Below are 22,134 nucleotides of genomic sequence, written 5' to 3' on the forward strand. Positions count from 1 at the left end.
GGGTCCCTGTGGTGGCTGCTGAAATGCAGACTTTCTGAGTTAGGTGTGACTACCCCAGGCGCCGTCAGTGCGGCTTCCTGGTGACAACATGACACCTCACAGGTATGATTCGTGTGTCTTCCAGACGAAGGAGGGGACAGAGCTGTGCCTGCCCCTTGTCTTTACGTTTCTTCCCTCTTCAGTCCATCCTCCACCCTTTGGCCTTTCTAGAAAGAGAAGTCTTTCTAGGCACCAAATCTTGGTCCGGGAGATCTAGTTGGGAAGCCTCCACAGGCTCCCTCCCCGGCCGGCTCTAGGATGCATTCCACGCTGGGGGAGGCCACACTTCTCACCGTGCGCCCTCCTCCAGCTGCTCTCAACGTCTCCCATTCCTGGGAGAGCCCCCGCATTCCTCTGCTGGCACATGTCGCCTTCCCCCTGCATCTTGCCACCTAAGTGCTGATGCATTCCAACAGCTCGGATGTCAGCTCGCCATGAAGCCTTCCTTGGCTCTTTCAGGATCCATGAGTCTCTCTCTTTTGGCTTCTACAGCCCTTGCTCACGCCTCTTCAAGAGTCCTTTCCACATGGTTTTAAACTGATTTTTTATGTCTCCCGCTGCAGCCCTGGTGCCGTGTACCTGGCATCTACAAAGTCCCAGTGAACGATTACTCATTTGAAGCATCACCAAGAGGGGGCTGGCATTGGTCTGCTTCTCCTGACTCACGTTAGAAAAGGTTTTGTCTAATTTGACTGCTTGTGGTAAATCCAGCCTCACAGAGATGTTTTAATGATACATGCAAGTATCTATGATTCATATCCTCTGATTTTGTTATTTTGTGGGTAAATTACCAATTACCAAAATTACACAATTTTGTGGGAAATGGGTGCTCTTTTATTCTAAGTCTTAGGGAAGCCTTGGGATTCATCAACCTGTGTTGTATGGCTGTTCAAGGCTAGCTTTGAGCTTTGGAGAGTCAGAAGGAACTCTGAGAACAACTCAAGTCTTCTCAAAGATTTCAATCCTGTCTGGAGATAATACGAAGTGATTAAGTGTTGAATTGTGGGTAGAGACATACACCATGTGCACACAGCAGGTGCTCCACAAAGACGGCTCACTGAGCCCTATGTCAAATTGGAAGAAGACAACTGATAAGAGATAGTTATTTCCTTGTCTGAAATGACTACGACCCTTTTGATGTCCAGCCTTCTGTTTTATGCAAAGAGTGAACAAGGTTCTACCAATTTTGAGGCTCAGGGGAAAATTTCAGAAAAATTTCAGAGAATTGCATTAGTATCTCTCAGAGTCCCTATCATGGAAAGGCATTTCTCACTTCTTTGAAGGAGACTGTTAAATTTTTATAGACTCTTTTCTCTTAAGAGCTCACATACCAAGATTTATGTATGTACCAAGGACCTGATTTTATTTGCATATTTAAAATTTGTCATTCCCTTGAAAACAGATCAGGGAATAATATGTTGTATAATTTAATGTTTAGGACCAGGAGGAGATTTCACTAAAGGACTTCATACCGGGAGTTACCCAGGAGGTGAGGATCTGACTCAGCACCATGAAAGGTGTAGGAAGTGGGTCCTAGGACGAAGTGTGCAGACAGTTGGCATGAAAGACGCAGGGGCAGGCCTTACCTTCCTTCAGGTGTCCACAGGCTGAAGAGGTGGGCCAGTCCAGGAACTGGAACCTGGGGCACTACAGACAAAGACTTTCGTTTGTGTTTGCATTATGTATTTATTAAGCTCGGTTCTGTGTTGTGGCCTATACACTAAGCAGCAGTGACAGGAAAGAAGAAGGAAGTGAGAATTGCTCTACCCCTCAAGGTGTTTGCAGCCCAGTAGGGGAGACAGACATAGAAATAAAAGGTGGGGAGGCTTTGGATAGCCTTAGGCTAACTTGAAAGCCCGTGGTGTAAACTATCACCTCAAGGTTATTTGCCATGTAAGGTGCTCAGAGAACGACCCCAAATGGGGGGATTCAGAACTGCTTCTCTGAACAGGAGGGGAGCCCTGGGGATGCCAACCAGCAGCCTGGTCCCAAAGGGCAGATCCTGGCTACTCGGTTTGTGGCCTCCATATAGAGACCTCAGGTTCCTGTTTGTCTAATTTGTGCCGCCCTTCGTCCTCTCAGCACTTTGAAGTGGGGGGCAAGGTCCCAGGATGTTCACTGGGTCTTGGTTCATGGGCGGAGATTTCCTGTAGATACCAAGTGGCTGAACTGCGTGTGGTGCCCAGGGCACGACCTCTCTTGTTGCTTCTCCCTGGGGATATTCAAGCATAGTTTCTCTCACTTTCTTGCATGGCTGGGCGTGGGGCTAGGACAGGCCTGGAGATGCTCCTGGGCCGGGAAGTCGTGGCCAGTTCCACCCCAGGCCTTTAGGAGAAATCCCCTCTTTGCCCTTGTTTTCCTAGGATAGCATTTCCTTGAGTTTATCGTCAGTGATAAAATCTGGAAGGCTCAGATGAGGACGGGGAAAGAGGCCTACTGGCGGTTAGGTCTGCTTTTGTCCTAGGCCTTTGGCCTGCCTGCACCTATAATGCTCCAACCCTCCCCTGCTCAGCCTACCTTATGGTGAGGCTCTGTTGAGCTCTGGAGCAAAAGCCACAGGAGAAGGCCATTTGAGCGTTCAGGAATACTGATTTCCAAACAATAACCCAGCTGCCGCACCTAACAAGTTTGAACAAAATGGTGAGAAAAGGGGTGGAAAAATGATGTCCTCCACTGAATGTGATTTGAACAATTGAGTGATGGTTGCTGTAGCTGCAACTCTAGAAAAACCTTAGATCAATAAAAGAAGGGGGAAAAAGAACTCATTGGGAATAAATAGCTCATAGTCGTCTTTTTAGTCAGCTTACAACAACTGCAAATAAGAGGTATCAGGGCTACGGCCAGCACCATGCTCCCACCCGGGGGTGTGTCTCCTCTTTTCCTGGCACACATCTCGGTACCTCCCCAGGTTTGGCCCACCTGTCTCACAGAAGCTCTTCTGTGATCCGAACCCCAGCTTCTCCAGCCGCCCCGACCCGTCTAGCGCCCTCCTGTGGCAGCAATGCAGCGCCACCTTCCTGCGGGGAGGGTATATCATGTTCTATTCTGGTGGGGTTTGTCTGTGAGGCCTGGCTTAAAACCTTAAAACCTTACTTAAAACCAAGTAGTGATGGCTGAGTCCCATCCAGAGTAATGGAATCAGCATCTCTGGGAGTGGGGCCCAGTGCTTCTGATGCACAGCGAGGGCCCCAAACTACTGGTCTCAATCTTCCGACCTTCCCCATTAGATTATGAAGTCCTGGAGGCGCAGGCGGTGGTGGTGGTGTGATGGAGTGTTCCACTTCCTTGACTTTCCCCATCAATGTTGGTGAATGCTCATGACTTGGGGCTGTGATGTCCCCGAAGGCTCACTGGGCCTGGGTGGCTCTCCTGGGGCTTTCTCATCTCCCTCTAATGTCTGAGAGACAACGTGCAGCAGCGGGTGCACGTCCCACCTCTGCCAGGAGGAGGCAGCATTGCTCTGCTAGCTTGAGAAGCAGGGACCTGTACAGGCCTGTTAAGGGAGAATTCAGAAAAAAAAAGGGTAAACTTGTGAACAGGGGCCTAGATGCTGTCAGATTGAGATGGCAGGACGTTTGAATCTGAGGGTAAAAGATTTGAGCGGGGCCTGAAGGAAGAAGAAGCCCACGTGGCAAGTCTCTATTGACTGTGTCTGAGTCCAAATAATGAGTGTTTGTCACTGAGGTAGCAAGCAAGTCCATTAAAGCTCAGTTGGATTAGCCAAGCTGTCAGCTGCTCATAGAACTCAGCCAGACCCTGAAATGTAGCCAAGGATGCTGGGCCAGCCTCCTGCTGTGATTTCAGAGCAGGCATTTTAATTTACTTTTACTGTGATCCTACTGTGAATGGGATTTGTGCTTTCAAGAAGAAAAAAATCATCTTAATCATGTGTGGGGGTTCTGGAAAAGACTCTGAACTTGGAAGACACAGATTAGACCTTGACGTTGGTTTAGATGAAGTGACCTGCCTCTCTGAGGCTCAGTTTACTCATCTGTAAATTGGGTTGTGATATCTGCTCCAGGAAGGAGTGATGTAGGGATGAGATTAATGCCTTTTCCAGAAGGTGGCAGCACACACTAGAAGTCACAGCCATCAGTGATTTTCATGTAACTAGGATCCCTTGAGGAAAGTCTAGGAAAAGCCAGGACCTTCTCCTGACTGGAGCTCCCTCACTTCTTGCCCAGATGCTGGTGTTCAGCCAGGGCTCTAGCAGCATAAACTATCCCATGGCTGTCTGGAAAATCTTCCCCTAATGGGCTCTTATTCTTTGAGTAGTCCCTTCTCTTCCTCCACATCCCCCTTGGCCCCTTCTTCTTTCCCCCATCCCCCTAGCTTGGATTTCTGAACATGAGTCTAGAGCATAAAATTGGAGATTGTTTACTTTCTTATGCAACCTAAATCTCACTTGGTGAGAGAGGAGTGTAAAAAAAATACATTCTTTTTTGCTTAAATGTTTTAGACTTTAACCAATTATCGTTGGACTGTCTGGAATCAGTAGTGATAGGTAACAGTGAAATAAATTACAGGTGAAAGTAGGAGCACATATTAGAAGGACACAGTATCCCAGGACAAGCGCAGTGGACAGAGCGAGAGGCCAAAGCCTCCCTGCCTCAGTCCTCCAGCAACAGTGAGTGAGGAGCTGGAATTCCTTGACACAAGGTCAGAAAGTGGTTGAGGCTTTTGGGCTGAATTAAACATTTTAAACATAAATAGTGAGTAGGACAAGGTTCTCCCTACTAATTGCCGGGGAGGGTTACTATTGGCCCCAAAAAAACAAACATATTAATGTCATGAATCAGCCTCAGACAGGGGCTTCTCCACAGAGAAGACTGAAAGTCAAGGTAATCCAAATGCTTTTCAACAGGAACCCAGAGGCTCAGTCCTTCGCATGCTTGAATCACGTGTGGAGCCCTTAAAATGCAGGTTCCCAGGCCTCCTTTAGACCCCTTAGGTTTTCCATAGCTCTCCAGGTGATTCTAATGGGTAGCCAGCTTAAGAGCCATTGGTTTAACCTGTGGGTGGGAGAGCTGATCTTTCCAGACTTTCGTCAATATCCTCTCCATTACCAAGGAAAGGGGTGAGTCCGGGGGCTTTAAGTCTTGATTCTTAGGAGTCCATATGTAATCGCTTCTGCTGGATAAGTGAGTGTAACAGGGACAGTCCACAACAAAAGGCCTAGAGACAGGATTAGAAAGAGCTGCTGCTCTTCTATATTGATGGACTTGAATTTCTCTTCTTAGAGAAAAATACGGAAGGCAAAGGCAGTACATTTATGTACTAGACCTTGTTCTGGGAACTTGACATAAAATCTCTCTCTCTTTTTTTTTTAAAGATTTCATTTATTTGACAGAGAGAGAGCCAGCAAGAGAGGGGACACAAGCAGGAGGAGTGGGAGAGGAAGAAGCAGGCTCTCAGGGGAGGAACCTGATGTGGGGCTGGATCTCAGAACACTGGGCTCACGCCCTGAGCCGAAGGCAGATGCCTAACGACTGAGCCACCCAGGCGCCCCTACAAATGGGTATTTTTGTCTCTCACATATGAAAAAGCTGAGGCTCAGAGGAGTTAAGTAGTTTGCTCTAGGGGCAGATATAAGATACAGCTGGGATTTGAACCGGTGCCTGTCTGACTCCTCCTCTCAAAGCTACGCTTCAGAACACACTAATCCTGCTTTGGCAAAGTTCAGCAGTGAAGACATGTTCAAGCTGCTGGGAAAACTTTAAGAGGAGTTGAGGAGTGGACATCTGCTTCCAACAGCTGGGGAGCATGATAGAATCAGCTGCATGGTTGGGGGGGCCCTCGCAGGCCTGTCCTATCCTCCTAGAGTTGGGAGTCAGCAAAAGGGAAGTGCGGACGCTCCTGTGACTTGCCTTCCCAGGAGACTTTTGTCCAATGGAGCTGCGGCTTTGGTGGAAGAGACAGCTGAGAGCAGGGAAAAACAGTAAGGAGTGAAGAGCAGACAGGATTTCTCCATAGGTCACTGTGACCTCTGATCTCCTTGGGGTTTAAGGGAACAGCCCTCGCTCAAGTTCAGTGTTACTTGTTCTTATTAATATTCATGAAATGAAAGAGCCACATGTCTTAGAGGACCTCAGCTAGATGTGTGTCGCTGGAAGGCCTGAATTCTGGAATGGGACCTGGTCCCAGGTGAGTACACTCTGCGTGCTCTGCTACCCATGGCTTGACATGGGTGGAGGTGAGAAGTCCCTGGCGAAACAGTCAGAACCTGGTTATCATGAGAGTGGCCTGTCAGAATCTGAGTACAAATCTGACCCTCCTTGAAAACCATGATGTCTTTGAAAATATGCATCTGACTGTCTGTGGTCTTTCTAGAAGCAATCCTGTGTATTTACAGCCTGGGAGTAAAAACAAGTGAGCCTGTTAATAAATACCCATCTCTTACTCATAGAGACACAGACGGCCTTCTACCTGCATTCTGTTACTAGTATGCTAGATGCCGAGTGATTATTCCAGACACCTGAAATAATGAGTGAAATGAGGTAGGAAGCCCTGAAATTCTGGAGTATTTTGGGTTTTTTGTTCTGTATCTTTTCTAACAGCAAAGTATTTTTGGAAAGTACTCTCCAGACATGATCTGTATCTGACCATCTGGAGAACATGGGAACATGTACTGCCAGGATATACGTGTCTATATGTTACTCCTTCAGGGCTTTGAAAAGTCTTACTAGGCAAGACGTAAGAGAAAGGGCAGGTAATTACATTACTGCAGAGTGGAGTTGACTTGTTTCTGGCCAAGTTATTTTGTGCTTTATGCGGTGCCAATAAGGAATCTCATACATATATGGACATTTTTAAAGATGAAAATTTTCCAAGTAATGATGCAGCTTATTCAAAAAATGAAATACTCTTGCATCCGAGTCAAAGAATTAGAACCCACAATAAGCAAGAATGAAGCAAGAAGAGAGCAAAGATGACTGATGGTCCTCCCCCTGCCCCTCTCAAAACCAAAATGGCCACAAGCGTCAGAGTTCCTACAGGGAAGTGGAGAGAGCTCTGTGCTGTGTCTCAAGCTGTTAGATGGGCATTGGTGGGTGATTTCCTCTCTCGTTGCCCGCTTGCTCATTGGTTAATGAGAAGTAATAATGGCCACCCTTTCTCACAGCAGTGTTGGGAGTATCCAGTGAGAGGTATAAATGATTTGAAATGGTTGAAGTCCTTTACAGATGTAAGATTATTAAACTCCACTGCCTCTTCTTTATTTGTCATGCATATGTTGATTTGTTTCAGTGGCTTAGACTGACAAATATTGCTCTCAGGATGGGGGGATCTGGTGGTAACACTAGACTGAACATCAAATTGGGTTGGTTTGGCTAACTGGGTAGGAGTCCTTCTTTTCTCATGCCCTATTGATTGAAGTGAATGATCTTTCTAGAAAGAGACACGGAGTACTTCATATATAGGTGTTACTACAGCAAATTGGTTGAGTCTATCTTCAGGAGAACATAGTCTCTTAGGAGATACATTTTCATGCTGAAAATCAATCTGTCCTCTGTTTGCCATTTGTAAGGTACTTAGACATAAAGGAATAGAAGTTATGGTTCTTGTTCATAGGATGCTTGTACTTTGCTGCGAGAAGCATGTGGTGTAGATACATAGAGACATTGTATTAGGGTAGCTCCTGGTATGAATGGGAAGTATTCTTACTCCCTCACTTACAGACAGGGCGGCATAGATAGGCAGGCTCCAGGATAGGACCATGTGAGTCCTCCCTTACATATTAAACAAAACTCTCTGTTGATAACCTAAACCCCCTACTTATTCTCACACTTTTTGGTCTCAGTCCCCTTTACACTATTAAATATTACTGAGGATTTTAAAGAGCTTTTATTTTATCAATCTTTCCCATGTTAGAAATTAAAACGCTTAAAATACTGATTTCTTTGCTTAAGAATAACAATAACAAACCCATTATATGTTAACATAAATAATGGATGTTTTATGAAAAATATATTATCCAAAACAAAAAATTTAGTGAGAAGAGTGACATTGTTCTATCTTTTTATAAATCTTTATGCTGTCTGGCTTAAAGGGAGACAGCTGGATTGTGGTCTGCTTCTTCATTCAGGCTGTTGTAATGTGTCATGTTGGTTGAAGCTTTGAAGAACATTTGAACTTAAATGGACATCTGGTTGAAAAAGGACAATTATTTCATTAGTCTTTTCAGATAATTGTGAGTATTCTTTTTTGGTAATAAACCATAACTCAACCACAGCCGAGCTTCTTAACTTTTAGTTGCGATGGAGAATCTGAGAACATATCAACTAATTTTTTTTCCCTCTGTACATTAAAATCCATTGGGCTGTCTTGCACTTTGAAGGGATCGTTTATTCGTGCATGATTCTGTAGAGTGCTGCATTGGTCATTGGGAAAATAGGTCACTAAGTTATACAAGTCTTTCAAATATTGATGTGTTTTATTACGTGGTATCAAAAAAATCACAGTTGTTTATATCACAACCCATCTTATCAGAAAAGTGTTTAAATGTTTGGAAGTTGTCAATATCATGGTGGTAGATCGAAAGTTTCCGAAATTCAAATTTTTGCTTGAGAGCTCAAATTTTTATGGCTGCTAACAAGTAACTGTCATTTTCCTTGAAAGTGACAGACGTAATTGATTTGTTGTTGGGGAAATGTCCACCAGCCAGTTTGTCTGTCATTCTTTGAACTAAGGATGTTGTTTTGTGAAGAAAGCAGCTAGTTCAGGTCTCATCTGGAACAGTGAGACCATAGTTTTTCCTTGAGACAACCTCAGGATTGCAGAAGCGCTTTATGTGTGCTTCCTATTTTGACACAAAGCTTATTAAAAAGATGGGTACCCAGAGTTGAAATTAATAAGATTGCTGTTTTTTTAACTGACTCATAAAGGAGATTTTTAAGTGAAAATACTTTTTTTTTTTTAAACTGTGAGTACATCTTGCTGAAAGATACAGCGAGCATGAGTACAGTTTGCTGCTGCCTTGGTTTGTGTTAAAATGCCAGCGGTGTTACTCCTCACTGCATTTGCAAATGTTAGACACAGTGAAGAAAGCAAATGATGTCTTCATATTTTTATGAAAACAATTTCAGCCTCGTGGACCACCCACCTGACAGGGTCTCAGGGCCCCGAAGGTCTGTGGGGGGACTCTGAGAACCACTGACTCAGAATATTTGACTTCCCTCAGATGATGTGCACAAGTCTTATAATCATGGTTTTCCCTTAGGCCTTTGATGCTGAACACAGTTGAGGGCCCCAGATACTTCTAGAAAAGTCAGATCTTTCAGTGCTTAGGGACAACAGGTCACGTAATGCCAAGTGGTCCCAAAGAGAGGATATGAAGTATCCCGCAGAACCCATGTCTTAGAGAAGAGCAAACGTTGCTAGGACGAGCTCATTTCTCTCTTTGGGTGATGTTCTCTTTCTTTCCCGTGGTGTGGGCGCTGATGATGGTGATCTGCACCTGGGGAAGGGATGTTCATTTTTCCTTTCTACCTTCCTTTCTTTCCTGTAAGCTTGGCTCAGAATACCCAGTTGATGAGCCGTGAGGGAGCCTTCCTATCTGAGAACCATGACCTAAAGGTCAATCTTCAGACTTCTTGTCTTCTAAGTTACTTGTAGCCCTCAAAGGACCCGTTTGTTGCAAAAGGGATCCTGGCCCTGGCCAAAATAAATAACACTGGGCATCAGTCTGTTTAGCTTCTTAAAGACTTGTGTCAGAGTTCAGAGGCAGGAGCTTTCCTGGACACTGGGCTAATACCTGGAGGAGGTGATCTGTAGCTGAATGTGAAGAAGGGGCAGATGGAGGGGATAGTCTGGCTGCAAGACTGGCTGATGCAAAGATGGCCCCATTCAAATAACCCACAGAGTCCTCAGCAAATGATCGACCGGCAAGGAATTGCTGACCACCACAGTCTTTTGCAGGCTATTCGTTACAGCGAGCTGGGTCCTGGTACTGCTGAGGCCCTAGAAAAGGGGATCCTAGGAAGGCTTCTACCAAGTAGAAGGCCCTTAGGTCCCTTACTTTCTGTAAAGGCTTCGTACATCAGCTCTGATGCTTACTACCCCCTGACCTTGGGTAACTTTCTCTACCATTTTATGCCACATTTTTGTCTATAAAATGGGGATTATGCTTACTGTAGAGGGTGGTGAGGATTAAATGGGTTAATACATGTAAAACACATATTTAGAAACAGTACTGGCCAGGATAAATGATCAATAAAATACAAACTACTACTACTATTACTATTAATTTCACTTCATTGAATCCTCTCATAACCCAAAGAGATAGACGTGATTATTTCTGGCAAGGCATAATTTCACATGGATAAATTCACAAGTCTCATGCAATGATAAAAGGAACACATATCCAAGATTTTAGTTAGCTCATTAATTAATGAAAGAACCATTAAGATGTTAAGCCTAGTTCAGAGAGCAGTTGAGAAGCTGGATATCCTGTAGGCAATGTTAGGATGAGATGCTGGGTAAGATACCAGGGTGAGTAATGTCCATCAGGGGTAAAACCCATAATATTTGTGGTTATATCTTCTGCTGGATAGAAATTATTTACATCCTGTAGAGGATGAAAAAAGTTTTCCTTGACTCTCTTAAAGTCCCTGGCTGGGTCTGAGAGTTAAACTGACAAAGACCGATTAACAGGAGAAAAGCAAGCAAATTTTATTGATTTTTTTAAAATGTTTTTTTATTATATTATGTTAGTCACCATACAGTACATCCCTGGTTTCTTTTTTTTTTTAATGTTTTTTTTATTACATTACGTTAGTCACCATACAGTACATCCCTGGTTTCTGATGCAAGGTTCGATGATTCATTAGTTGCGTATAACACCCAGTGCACCATGCAATACGTGCCCTCCTTACTACCCATCACCAGTCTATCCCATTCCCCCACCCCCTCCCCTCTGAAGTCTTCAGTTTGTTTTCTCAGAGTCCATAGTCTCCCATGCTTCACTCCCCTTCTGATTACCCCCCCTTTCTTTATCCCTTTCTTCCCCTACTGATCTTCCTAGTTCTCATGTTCCACNCCCTACCGATCATCCTAGTTCTTATGTTCCATAGATGAGAGAAATCATATGATAATTGTCTTTCTCTGCTTGACTTATTTCACTTAGCATTATCTCCTCCAGTGCCGTCCATGTTGCAGCAAATGTTGAGAATTCGTTCTTTCTGATAGCTGAGTAATATTCCATTGTATATATGGACCACAGCTTCTTAATCCAGTCATCTGTTGAAGGGCATCTCGGCTCCTTCCATGATTTGGCTATTGTGGACAAAGCTGCTATGAACATTGGGGTGCATATGGCCCTTCTCTTCATTACGTCTGTATCTTTGGGGTAAATGCCCAGTATTGCAATGGCTGGGTCATAGGGTTGCTCAATTTTTAACTTTTTAAGGGATCTCCACACTGTTTTCCAGAGTGGCTGTACCAACTTGCATTCCCACCAACAATGTAGGAGGGATCCCCTTTCTCCACATCCTCTCCAACAATTGTTGTTTCTTGCCTTGTCTATCTTTGCCATTCTAACTGGCGTAAGGTGGTATCTCAGTGTGGTTTTGATTTGAATTTCCCTGATGGCTAATGATTTTGAACATTTTTTCATGTGTCTGTTAGCCATTTGTATGTCTTCATTGGAAAAGTGTCTGTTCATATCTTCTGCCCATTTTATGATTTGTTTATTTGTTTCTCGTGTATTGAGTTTGAGAAGTTCTTTGTAGATCTTGGATACCAGTCCTTTATCTGTGGTGTCCTTTGCAAATATATTCTCCCATTCCGTGGGCTGCCTCTTAGTTTTTTTGATTGTTTCCTTGGCTGTGCAGAAGCTTTTTATTTTGCTGAAGTCCCACACNATTTCTCTTGCCTTTGGCGATGTGTCGTGAAAAAGGTTGCTCTGGCCGATGTCATAGAAGTTGCTGCCTATGTTCTCCTCCAGGATTTTGATGGATTCCTGTCTCACATCGAGGTCTTTCATCCATTTGGAGTTTATTTTTGTGTATGGTGTGAGAGAGTGGTCAAGTTTCATTCTTTTGCATGTAGCTGTCCAATTTTCCCAGCACCATTTATTGAAGAGACTGTCTTTTTTCCACCGGATGTTTTTTCCTGCTTTATCAAAGATTAGTTGCCCAAAGAGCCGAGGGTCCATTTCTGGGTTCTCTATTCTGTTCCATTGGTCGATGTGTCTGTTTTTGTGCCAGTACCATGCTGTCTTTGTGATCACAGCTTTGTAGTACAGCTCGAAATCCGGCATTGTGATGCCCCCAGCTTTGTTTTTCCTTTTCAACAGTTCCTTGGCAATTCGGGGCCTTTTCTGGTTCCCTACAAATTTAAGGACTATTTGTTCCAGTTCCTTGAAAAACGTCCTCGGTATTTTGATCGGGATAGCATTGAAAGTGTAGATTGCTCTGGGTAGTATGGACATTTTAACTATGTTAATTCTTCCAATCCATGAGCATGGAATATTTTTCCATCTTTTTATGTCTTCCTCAATATCTTTCAAAAGTGATCTATAGTTTCTAGGATATAGGTCCTTTACGTCTCTGGTTAAGTTAATTCCAAGGTAACGTATGGTTTTTGGTGTTATTGTAAATGGGATGGATTCCCTAATTTCTCTTTCTTCAGTCTCGTTATTCGTGTATAGAAATGCAACTGATTTCTGGGCATTGATTTTGTATCCTGCCACCTTACTGAATTGTTCTATAACTTCTAATAGTTTGGGAGTGGATTCCTTTGGGTTTTCCATATAGAGTATCATGTCATCTGCAAAGAGAGACAGTTTGACTTCTTCTTTGCCGATTTGGATACCTTTGATCCNATTTCTGCTCTAATCTTGGTCAACTCCTTCCTTGTCAGTGGGTTAGGCCTGTCCCTCTGTTGCTGTTCCAGTTTCTTGAGGTGAGAATATAGAAACTGCATTTTAGATTTTTCTATTCTTTTGAGTGAGGCTTGGATGGCTATGTATTTCCCCCTTAGGACTGCCTTTGCAGTATCCCATAGGTTTTGGACCGTTGTGTATTCATTCTCGTTGGTCTCCATAAATTGTTTAATTTGTTTTTTGATTTCCTGGTTTATCGAGTCATTCTTGAGCAGGATGGTTCTTAGCCTCCAAGTGTTTGAGTTTCTTCCAGGTTTTTCCTTGTGGTTGAGTTCCAATTTCAGAGCGTTGTGGTCTGAGAATATGCAGGGGATAATTTCAATCTTTTGGTATTGGTTGAGACCTGTTTTGTGTCACAGAACATGGTCTATTCTTGAGAATGTTCCATGGGCATAGAATAGAATGAGTATTCTTTGTTTCTGGGGTGTAGTGTTCTATATATATCTATGAGATCCAACTTGTCGAGTATGGCATTCAAAGCCTTTGTTCCTTTACTGAGTTTTTGCAAGGGTATTCTGTCTATTTCTGATAGTGGGGTGTTGAGGTCCCCTACTAATAATGTATTTTTATCTGTATGTCTCTTTCTTGTGGTTAAGAGTTGGCTTGTGTATCTTGCTGCTCCCCTGTTGGGGGCATATACATTTATAATTGTCATCTCCACTTGTTGGATACATCCTTTAAGAATAATATAGTGCCCTTCTGTGTCTCTAACTATAGTCTTTCATTTAGAATCCAATCTATCTGATAAGAGAATTGCTACCCCAGCTTTCTTTTGAGGTCCATTTGTGTGAAAGATGGTATTCCATCCCTTTACTTTCAGTCTGAATGTATCTTTGGGTTCAAAATTAGTCTCTTGTAGACAGCAAATGGATGGGTCATTTCTTTTTATCCAACCTGCAACCCTGTGGTGTTTTATGGGAGCATTCAGGCCATTGAGACTGAGTATTGAGACTGAGTATTGAGAGATATGATTTTAATGATGCCATGTTGCCAGTAAAGTCTTTGTTTCTATAAGTTGTGACTTTCTGTTCTGTATCACTCTTGGGGCCTTTTTACCTTTGTAGAACCCCCCTTAATATCTCCTGTAGGGCTGGTTTCGTGGTTACAAAATTGGTCAACGACTGGCGATTCTGGAAGGTCCTTATTTCTCCATCCATTCTGGATGACAGCCTTGCTGGATAGAGGAGCCTTGGCTGCATGTTTTTCTCTGAAAGAGCTTTAAAAATGCCCCCCCCAACCCTTTCTCTCATTCCAGGTCTGTGTAGACAGGTCTGACATAATTCTGATACCTTTGCCTTGGTACTTGAGAAATTTCTTTGCCCTGGCTGCTTTCAATACTGTATCCTTGGATCTAATATTAGCGAATTGCACTATGACGTGACGTGGTGTAGGTTTGTCGTGGTTGAGCTTGGGAAGGGTCCTCTCTGCCTCTTGGACGTGAATGTTTGTTTCCCTTGCTAGATTAGGGAAGTTTTCAGCTACAATTTGTTCAAATATCTCTTCTAGACCTCTGTTTTTCACCCCCCCTCGGGGATGCCGATGATTCTGATATTCGAACATTTCACTGAGTCAGTAATCTCCCGTAACTTATATTTGTGGGCGTGGATTTTTTTAAGTCCAGCTTCTATTTTCGCTTTTTCTTCTACTAACTCATTCTCCAATTTGCTAATGCATTCTTCTGCCTCAGTGACCCTGGCCGTCAGAGCCTCTAGTTTTGACTGCATTTGGCTCATAGAATTTTTAATTTCTGCCAGATTCGCTCTCATTTCTGCCTTAAGAGATTCTATATTCTCATTAATATTTTTGTTAATACTTTTTTCAAGTCTACACATCTTTTTTTTTTTTTTTAAGATTTTATTTATTTATTTGACAGAGATAAAGACAGCCAGCGAGAGAGGGAACACAAGCAGGGGGAGTGGGAGAGGAAGAAGCAGGCTCATAGCAGAGGAGCCTGATGTGGGGCTCGATCCCAGAATGCCGGGATCACGCCCTGAGCTGAAGGCAGAAGCTTAACCGCTGTGCCACCCAGGCGCCCCTCAAGTCTACACATCATCTTGACCATTGTTACTCTGAATTCCATTTCTGATAATATGGTTATATACATATGCATTAGTTCTGTGGCAGAGGCCACAGACTCATTGTCTTTTCTTTGCTGGGGGGGGATTTCTCCTCGTCATTCTGATGAGGAGAGGTTGTGGGGTTGTCCAGAGCCCAAATTATTGACTGGAACCCAGGCCGTGCACTCTTGTTTTATAGGGATCTTAGGGATGTGGGCTTCTTGATTTTTTGGACTGCCTTCTGGGGGAGGGGTCTGCCGCGCCGGTACTTAGGCAACCCTGTTTGGGTAGAGTCTCCGTGTCCCCTGTGAGGGGGATGGGGGTGTGCACACTGTGAGCCAGTATTTCCAGGCTTTCATTCTCTGGTGGCTTTCCCTGGAGGTTTGCTGTGCCTCTTCTGAGAGTCAGAGCAGCAGAGGCCGAATCTCAGCCTTTGTCTCAGAACAGAGGGATCGCGGACCGTTCTCCACTGATGTTCTGGCCGCTTGAACTATGTTCCTGTTGGTGCTGCTCAACCCTGCAGCCTCCCGGGATGTGCGCCCCACACCCGGCATCCCAGCCCTCACTTCCAGGGCCTCAACGTCTCTGTCCTTTGTGTTTCTAACACTGCCAGCCGCCCCCGCGCTCCAGAGCTCCCCGTCTCAGTCTGGGTCCAGTGAGCGCACCGGAGCTCTGTTTCAGTCTGGTGTCGTGCACTCCCTGCTCACGGTCACAGTCTGTTCTCTCGCGGGTGCAGGTCCGCAAGTCCGCCCGCTCCCCGGTGCAGGCGGCTACCGCTTCCCGGTGCCCGAACGCGGTGGCTCCCTCCCCCTTCCGTTTATCTTCTGATATCTGTGCGCGGTTTCACGGCTTCCCGCTTCGTACCTCAATACTCAGCGCTGGAGATGTTCATTTGTAGAGATCCAGATGTATCTTCCTGCGTCTCAGGCTGATTCCGTGGATGTTCAGGCTGGTCTGGTACCTGTCCAGCTCTACTCAGGGCACCAGCTGACAAATTTTATTGATTTTTTACAGGAACATAGGAGCCTACACCAAAGAGTGATGATTCAAAAGAGTGGCAAGAGCAGGAAGCTTTTATACCTTTTAGCCAAAGAAACAGTAAATTTGTGAAAAATTGACAAGACGGAGGTGTTTGGGCTAGAGGTGGTAAATGGTAAAGAAGTAACCAGGAAGATAAGGGTTAGTTTAAGAAGATTTGCTTGAACAAGTTTCTCAGCCTCAGACTCCTGTCATTGGTGATGAGAATGTCCTCCTTCCTCCTGGTGCAGGGAAAGCACCTTTCACTTGGGGGTGTTACAGCAGCTTTCAGGAAAATGGGGGGAGATGGGGAGATCAGAGTAAACTTCCTACTTTTGCCATTTTTGTCATATTCTTTTAGCTTAACATAGTGAATACACTAAAGGGGTCTGTTTTGGGGTAGTGTGTCCTGAACCCCATCAGTTCCTATGGGGCAAAAATTTACAGATTTAAGTCTGCTCCTATAGAGTTGAAAAATACTCCAGGTGATAAAAAGGCCAACCCAGTATGGTGCTCAAAGAACACCCAGTAATCCTTTTTGTTGGTTTTGAGATTTTGGATAAAATTTTCCCATAACTTCAAGGTATGAATAGGGAAACTGAGTCTCAAAGATGCTAAATAGTTATAGGGCTAGAAATGGCAGAGCCAGAATTCAAATGCCTACACATCCATCCATGTTCTTTTCACTAAACCTATTTCTTCCACTCAAATAGAATTCACTCTTTAAGGAGATGACTCGAGTATATACAAGGAACTCCTGGTCTCGGAGGGATGTGAGAGAAATTAGAAGAGACTTAAATTAGCAAAACATTCTAGCAAAAACGTTTCTTTTCTCCTTCCCTGCTTTTTTTTTTTTTTTTAATTTACCATGAGATGAAATGAATTTCAGGGCACGGTGGGGGTCCAAGTATGTGTGAAATCATTTATAGGTTATTCCTGGATTGGAAGAAAATACATTTGTTACTAATTTAATAACAATGTAAATTCTTCTTATACTGTTAGTATAATTACTTTCGAATAGGAGTGAAAATTTTTTTTGTACTTAGAAAAACAACATTTTCTAATTTAAGTATCCATTTCCTGGGTTATTAGCAAGAATAAAATTGAACTTTTTAAGATGAGTTTGAAGTGAAGGCAGTTGGTTCCTTCGTATTCCTTTTTAACTTTGTCAGAATTTGTCAAAACATGATATAAAGCAAAAATGCATGGAGTAGGTGAACCAGAGTAGGTTGATTTAGAAGCAGGAACTCAAGCCAAATGTAGCAGTAAACTAAAAAAAATGGAATAAATCACATTAATTGGTTTTTAAAAATAAGGAATACCAGGCAGAATTAAAAAAAAAATAACGAACCAGTTTTAACCAGATCTGAGTAGTGCTGGGGTGGAAAACTTGCCATCTGAGTCGTTAGCACCAGGAAATATCTGAGGGAGGGCACTGCCTTAATTTAGGAAGAGCTTTGTGAGCCACTTAGGGAGGAAGGTGATGCCCTGGGGGTGTGGCCTGGAAGAAATCACATCCTCCTGGGACACACCTTGTGTTGAGGTGGGGGGTGAGATAACCACCGTGTAGTAGCTTGGAGCATTGGAAGGCGTAGACCAGATTTGTCCGCATGCAGGAGTGGGCAAACCCGTTTAAGAACAGAGATTTTTAATATTCATTTTAAAATTATTTATTGTTTGCTTTGTCCTACGGCAAACCCCTCTGAGCTCTGGTAGCCTTACCCTACATGTGCTAAGGACTTGGGTGAGTGGTGTTTGGTTTTTGTTTTGTTTTGGTGGTAGGATCATCAAAGTTGCAGGGGAATTTGAGGGAAAATGACTAATTTCCAAGAAAACAGCCTTGAGAGGGATGTCTGCAAGATTTGGAGGGTCTCCAAGGAATAGAACTTGAGGGCTGGTAGTGATCTTAGGATTGGAGATCCTGGAGGGTGGGGTGTGTGGGAAAAGGGACCTGAATTAATGTGTTTTCAATACTGGAGGACAAGAGAGTATTTTCTGGTGAATTACATAGTGAAGAAAACAAAGATAGAATATTAAAATTTTCTCTGGACCAGATGTCCATGGCCCTGAGTTCCCTCAGCTGCATCAAGCATTGGGCTGACACTTTTGTTAAGAAATCAAAGAGATCATAATCGAGTGTTGTTTCTTGTCTATGATTCTTTAAAGGATGGTACCTCTGAGCTAATGATAATGAGTCAGTATGACTTAGTGCTTCTGTGTTTGTAAATAAGTACTAGGGAACATGTGGAGACTGTTCTAGATGCAAGAGAAGGTAACTTCTGTTCTGTGATCCTGCGAGCTAAGGGAGGGCATGACCGTAACCAGAGATGGCCCGGGGCTGAGCTATGGTTCAGCAGTCCACCAGGCTTTCCCCCACAACCACTTGAAGGAAGTTGGGACGAAAATCAAGTGAGGGTTCCATGTATTGAAGGCCTCTCTCTTCTTCAGGGAGCCTCTCATCTAGTTAGGAGCTCAGTTTTCTTTCATTCAGTTAAAAAAATTTTTTTTCCCCCACATTCTCAGTATAAACCACTTGCTTTCTTCCCCTTAGAGTAGTGGTTGTAAACCTGTAATTAACTTATGGAAGCACATTTTCTGCAGTATGAATGAGCATTTTCTCAGTGGAGATGGGTAAAAAACATGGAAGTCTATGACAGGGAGTGAGGGGTTTCGCAAGGAACTTATCAGTAAAGTACAGACGTGAAGGATTTCCTCACAGTGTCCACTGTCCTGGCCTTTCTGAATGTTTTCCCATCAAGAGATCACAAGGCTTTCTTAGTTGTGGCCCCTGTGGGAAATGGAAGGAGACATGCAGATGCCACGACCATGGCTCTGGCTCCGTTCCTGCTCTGTGATTCCATGACCCCACAAACTGCGTGGTGCCTGCAGTTGCTTCAGTTAGAAGCACCCTCCTCTTTCTGAACTGAAGCTGAGGCTGGTACTTTAAAAACTTGTGCCCAGAGTCTTGCAAACATCTTATCACCTCCACACTTGCTCATCTTAGCTTCTGGTTCTCCAGCCTTGGGGCCTGGCCTCATCAGGCAGCAGAAGCAGCCTTCCTCTGGGTCTCTGTCTGCAGCAGGGATGGTGCAGGGAGGGCTGCCTTATCCTCACTCTGCTCCTCCTTTGGAAGCCGACCCAGCTGAGCTTTACCATATGAATCCAGCTCCTTCCTTTGGGCCTGTTCCTTCTTTACCCTGAGTCAGGTCAGGGTTGGCAGGCAGCTTTGGTTTCTTTTCTTTCCATCAGGATTTTGTATTCGTGTGTTAGCGCTGCCCTAACAATGGTACTGCAAACTGAGTGGCTTAAACATTCAGTATTGTCTCAGGACTGTGGAGGCCAGCAGTCCGAGCTCAGGGTGCGGGCAGCGCCGTGTTCCCGCTGCAGGCCCCAGGGAAGGATCTGTTCCAGGTGGCTCTGGTGGTTGCTCGGCTTGTGACAGTAGAACTCCCATCTTCACGTGGTGTGCTCTTGCGAGTTTCTGTGTCGATATTCCCTTTTTTATGAGGATACTGGAATAGGGGTTCACTCTGCTCCAGTGACCTCTTAACTGATGACAATTGCAGTGACCCTATTTCCAAATAAGGTCACATTCTGAAGTACTGGTGTTAGGACTCCAGCTTGTGAATTTTGGAGGATCAGAATTCAACCCATGACAGATCTATATAGAGACTTATTTTCTGAACATACCCCATCCATTTTCATTCACTGGGGTCCCCAATACTTAGAGGTTTCTGAAAAGTCTGTTAATTCTGGGATCACCTAAAGAGCCTTTTTTTTTTTTTTTTAAAAAAAAAAAAAAACCAAACCTCCTCACCACCCACTCTGATCAGGCCGATTCCTTCCAAAGTGATGTTAAATGCAGGCCTGCCCTAACCAAGTGCTGTCCTAATGAGTCTCCATTGTAGGCCAGTCTGAGCACCAGGGCTGAGGCCCTCATGACCAGATCTGAGTGTGTCTCATGGCACAGACCAGGCCTTTCACCTTGAAATGTTCCTGTGGCACCTGAGCTTTTCCTCACAGCCCGTGTGTATTAGGTTCTTGCCACAGAGTTGATGGCCTAACACAACAGAACCTTTTTCTCTTAGCGTTCTATAGTTTGCAAGTCCAAAATCAGTGTCAACTGAGCTTACGTCAAGGTGTGGCAGGGCTGATTCCTTCTACAGGCCCTAGGAAGGATCTGTTTCCTTTCCTTTTCTAGCTCTGGAGGCTGGCTTGACATTCCCTGGCTCACACTCCTGTTCTCACAACATCTAGTGTCTTGTTTCTGTCGTGATAACTCCTACTTCAGCATCAAATCTCCCTTTACCTCCCTCTTCTATGGACACTTGTGATTATATTTGGGGCCCACCAGATAATGCAGGATCTTCTCCCCATCTCAGTATCCTTAATGTAATCATATCTGCAGATTCCCTTAGGTCGTGCTCAGAGCTTGTGGGGCTCTGGATGTGGGCCTCTTCGAGGGCTGTTATTTAGCCTACGGCAGCTTTTCCCAGTCTGGCCTCTAAGTGTGTCTCTCTCTTCTTGAGGACATTCCTTCCTTCCTTCAGCTTCATTTCCAAGTCTTCTTTAAGTTGCTTTTGTTCTCCCACTGCTTTGTTTTGGTTATAAAAGCCCAGTTCCTTGAGTCTATGGACAAATTTGACCCTCTAGATAGGAGTCAGGCTGGGCAGAGGTCATTTACATTTTTCCATAATGTAACTATTACTACAGGTTGAAGTCAAGCAGAATAATAATAATAGTAAAAAAACCCCATTAGTTTCTGACTCATGTTCAGTCCTTCAGAAATTTCTCATTAGAGATTTGCTAGTGCTTATCCCGGCCTTGATAGCCTCCAGTTCTGATGGGGGAAAAGCCTGTTAGGCATGGGGAATGGTAGAGGAGCTGACGGAAGACAAGGAAATTGCCTATGCAGTAATGCTGGTGTCAGAGACAGCATTTGTGGGAGCACCTGTCTGCACCACCCTGTCATTTTCCCCAGTAGGACTTGGTTGCCCGAGTATAGATAGTAAGAAGGCCGCCAGCAGCATTGATCTGGGTATGGTTTCATCCAGTGGCTGGGGCAGAAGGACAAAGAGTGAGCTGGGGACAGTATTGTTCTACTCTGGCCCAGTATAACAAATTTATATAATGACCACAGGATGCCAAGTGCTTTGTAGTTGATTCTCACACAACCTCTTCGACAGCGTTATTACTCTCATCTTCGAGGGAGAGCTAGGTGCAGAGAGGTTGAATAATTTGCCCAAGGCCACGTAACCTGTATGTGGCAGAGGTTAGGTGCGACCTCAGGGAGTCTGGTTTCAGGAACTCTGTTCCTTACCTCCTCACTGTGCTATGAGGGTGGGAGTGAGGGCGGTGGGCTGGGATGGATAGGGAGTCTCTGGGAACAGAGTTTTCATAAAGTCAGAGGAATGAGAGGGTGAGAAGGTCAGAGTGGACACATGGAGTGGAGTGTTTGACTCAGTGTGGACTAATTTGGGGCTATGACAAAATCTAGAAGGTAGCTGTGGGTGTGGGCAGCTGAAATGGAGAAGAATGGAAGGTCACTGGAATTCAGAGGTCACCATCATCTGAGGGCAGGTGTTGACTGGGACATGACACAGACCTGAGGTGATCCAGAGTGCAAGGGCCAGAGGTGGAGAGGAAGAGTAGGAGCCAGCTGCCAGAGTGTGACAGGTGTAGGGGGTTTGTCTGGAAGGTGCTAGGCAACATGAGGGGAGAAGGTAGTCTGAGCTTCCAAGAAGAGGGCATTTTATATTTGGAAGTATTGTTGATGAACAAGGAGAAATGCCACTCTACCATTTGACTCTGGAAATTCAATGATACAAGGATGACTGTAGGTAGAACTGAATTTTTAATTTTAAGTAATTTAAGTTTAACAGCCAATTCAGTTAATGGAAAACATTTTGTCTGTTGGGAACAGCTTGGGTACATGAATCTACTTTTCCATTGTAAATTGTATGAAACCCATATCAAGGCCAGGTCCTTCATATGAAAACATAAAGATCTAAATTGAGATATGCTGTAAACGTAAAATATTTACCAGATTCCAAGGAGTAAATAGGGAGAAAGACTATAAAATATCTCATAGTAATTTTCTCATCTTGATTACATTGATATCTAAGTTTGGATACATTGGGC

The sequence above is a fragment of the Ailuropoda melanoleuca genome, chromosome 3, assembly GCF_002007445.2.
Source record: "Ailuropoda melanoleuca isolate Jingjing chromosome 3, ASM200744v2, whole genome shotgun sequence".
Taxonomy (NCBI): Eukaryota; Metazoa; Chordata; class Mammalia; order Carnivora; family Ursidae; genus Ailuropoda; species Ailuropoda melanoleuca.